Source organism: Dipodomys spectabilis, unplaced genomic scaffold, assembly GCF_019054845.1.
Source record: "Dipodomys spectabilis isolate Male_0828 unplaced genomic scaffold, ASM1905484v1 ptg000024l, whole genome shotgun sequence".
Classification (NCBI taxonomy): Eukaryota; Metazoa; Chordata; class Mammalia; order Rodentia; family Heteromyidae; genus Dipodomys; species Dipodomys spectabilis.
In genome coordinates this window covers 26,836,028-26,839,644 of record NW_024870701.1, presented here as the reverse complement: position 1 = coordinate 26,839,644, position 3,617 = coordinate 26,836,028, and positions in this window count along the sequence as shown.

The window sequence follows — 3,617 nt, the reverse complement described above, 5'->3', positions numbered from 1 at the left end:
CACAAGCAATTTTAAACCCATAAAACTAGTTGGAAAGGTGAAACTTCTAATTACATCTTTTAAGGGCTAGCAGTTTTTGAATTGAAAAAGAAATTTAAAAACATTACTTTTTGATGTTTTAAACATTGCTTTTCAGGTGTTTTTTGTTATATGTTTATTATTACCATGCTTTATAAATTATGGGTATTGAAACTTTGTGATTGATGACTGAGAGGAAGAAAGTCTTTTTGTCAAACCAAAGCTCCCCTGTCTTGTATATTATTATTTCTTGGTCTGGTTATTTCCTTTATTTTGCTTTTAATTTTTTTTGGGGGGGGGTCGGTTGTGGGGCTTGAACTACGGGTGGGGGGGAGAAGGGAGCTGTCCCTTAGCTCTTCAACTCAAGGCTAGCGCTCTACCACTGGAGCCACAGCCGCTTCCTTTATTTTGATTTTAATTGTGACTATTATCTGTACTGTTTGTGACCAGCTAACTATGTTAGGAAGAGACATTTTTTTCAAGGGAGTTAACAATAAAACTGCAACTACCAGATGTGCTGCTGATGAGGAAGACAATCTTTATCAACAGAGTTAAAAGGAATAAGAACCTCCTTTTGAGTAGGAGCTTTCCCTTGACTGTAGCAACCTCCTTCAACTGTATCTGCCTGTCACCCCATTTCCAGCCCTGCGCCCAGTCTGACTCCTTGACCAGGAAGAGAGGCACTTTGGACTGGAAGAAAAATCTAGCAATTAATCTGCCCAATGTGCCTGCCTGGCTCTGGGTAGAGTCAGGGGTTAGAGTAATTGTTTCGCCCCCTTTTGTGCAAAAGTAAATTGCTTTCTCTTGTGTGTTTATTTCTGATACTAGAGCTGTGTTTCTAACAATAGCAAAATGTTAACATTTGTGTCTGTTACTGTTGAACAAGATAATTAGAAATGTAAACTTATTTAAGTAGAAACTTAAGAAGAACATACTTTTAACATTAAGGACAGATCATTTTAGGGCTTATCTCTCATTTTGGTTAACAGTTTATTCACACTTTAGTGTTAGCCTCAAGGTTCTTTGAGACTCTAGTTTTAAATTTACATATTTTGGAACTTCTGTAGCAAAGGATTACAACACAGATAAGGAATAGATAGCCCGCCAGATATTTTAAATTATTTTATGGTTTATCCCCTCTTTGTCAAAGTATATTAATGAATGGCTATAAAAACCAGGTTTTATTTTTCCACCTTTAAGGGAAATTAAGGTTTGAATTAAGATAGTTTATACTATGTCTATTGGTAAAAATCCTCAGTTTAATTTACAGGAAATTAGCAGAAACAGTGGGGTGAGGTTTAGGGGAAGAGTTTAACTTCAAAATTTGTCTTTAGCTGAATTAGGGAGTCATTATAATGTAATACCTATCTTTGCTCTTTCATGCTTTTTTCTTTTTCGTTGTGCTTTCTTGCTTGGCCTTGCTTCTAATGGCCATCCTCATATCTAAGCCTCTGGACTAGCAAGGATTATACATAGGAACCACCAGCTCTAGGGTTGACCTGGCATATTTTTATTTTTCAGTTTTATTGAGATTTTGTTTTGTTCTTTTGTGTGTTTTTTTTGCAGTGCTGGGGACCTAACTTAGGACAACTACTACTGAGCCATATAACTATGATCTATTTTTTAGATTAATTCAGGCACTTATTAAATCAATTTTTTAAAAAACTCTTGCAAATTAGTATTTTAGAGAATCTTTTTGGGAGTTTGCTTTCTTCAAAATTGGGACAGGTTTTTTGAAAGAGAGATTTCAGAATAAAACAAATGTTGGCCAAAACATCTGGGCTGGTGCTGGTGGCTCATGCCTGTAATCCTAGCTACTCAGGAGGCTGAGAGCTGAGGACTATGGTTCAAAGCCTGGACAGGAAAGTCCTTGAAACTCTAATCTCCAATTAATCACAGAAAAATCCAGAAGTGGCACTGTGGCTCAAGTGATAGAGCTCTAGCATTAGGCAAAAGGAGCCCAGGAACAGGGCTCAGGCCCAGAGTTCAAGAACCAGAACCAGAAAAAAAGAAGAGAAAACAAGAGAAAAAAGAAGAAAAAAAAGAACATTGAATCAGTAGCCTAGGGCAAGAGACTGGGTTTACACAGGTCTTGTCCTTGGGCTTTGAGATTTCCCTGACAATGCATGCAATTTACAAGTCTCCAAGGTATCTGGGGGTTTGACTTCTGTCTGACTTTGAGATTCTGGTCTATTCTGTGTTAGCCAGCTGCCCCATGTTTCTGGCCACAGAACATTTGGGGTGATCTCTTCAAGGGGTTTCAACTTCTCTTTAAACAAATAGGAAAGAGTAGGAGGTTGAAGTGAAGCCCAAGGGGTACAGGGCCTGCCAGCATTGACAAAAACAAAAACAAAACAAAACAAAAACAACAGAAGCTAGGCACTGGTGTCTCACGCTTATAATCTTAGCTACCCTGGAGGCTGAGATCCCTGTTTGAAGCTAGCCTGGTAGGAAAGTCCATGAGACTGTTCTTTTTTTTTTTAGTTTTTGGTTTTTGTTATTGTCAGTGCTGGGGTTTGAACTCAAGGCCTAAGCTTTGTCCCTGATTTCTTTTGCTTAAGGCTAGCATCCTACCACTTTGAGTCACAGTGCCACTTGCAGGTTTTGGTTAACTGGAGATTAGAGTCTCCCTGGGGACTTTTCTGCCTGATCAGGCTTCGAACTGTGTCCTTAGATCTCAGCCTTTTTTTTGTTGGGCATGGGGCCTGAACTCTGGGCCTGGGTGCTGTCCCTCAGCTCTTCAGCTCTAGGCTAGCAATCTACCACTTGAGCCATAGCATCACTTCTGGCTTTTTCTGCTTATGTGGTGCTGAGGAATCGAACCCAGGGCCTCATGCATGCAAGGCAAGCACTCTATCACTGAGCCACCTTCCCAGCCCCCATCTCAGCCTTTTGAGTAGCTAGGATTACAGACATGAGCTACTCACTGGTGCCCAGCTTCCATGAGACTCTTTTTTTGTGGGGGGAGGGGGGGCCCCGGTCGTGGGGTCTGAACTCTGGGCCTGGGCTCTGTCCCTCAGCTCTTCAGCTCAAGGCTAGCGCTCTACCACTTGAACCACAGTGCCACTTCTGGCTTTTTTTTTCTTTTTGCTTATGTGGTGCTGAGGAATTGAACCCAGGACCTCATGCATGCAAGACAAGTGCTCTGCCACTGAGCCATCTTCCCAGCCCCTTCCATGAGACTCTTATCTCCATTAAACTATTCCTCAAAACGCTGGAAGTAGAGTTGTAGCTCAAGTGGTAGAGCACTAGCTTTGAGTAAAAAAGTTTACAAATGGAAAAACAAATGGAAAAGTGGAACTAAAGTAACAAACTTAGGAAAAGGGACAAGGAATCCCCTTTGTAAAGGCTTATGTCTTTGACAATGATAAGTGACATTAGTCTATCTTCTTTGAGCTTCTATGTTCAGCATCATCTTTTCTCTTTTCCTGTTTTCCTTCCTTCCTCTCTGCTGCTCTTCCTTTTGTACCAGAAATCAGGGCTTGGGTACTGTCCTTTAGCTCTTTTGCTCAACTCTTGAGCTCTTCACTTGAGCCACAGCTCCATATCTGGCTTTTTGGGGTTAATTGGAGATCAGTCTCACAGACTTTCTTGCTCAG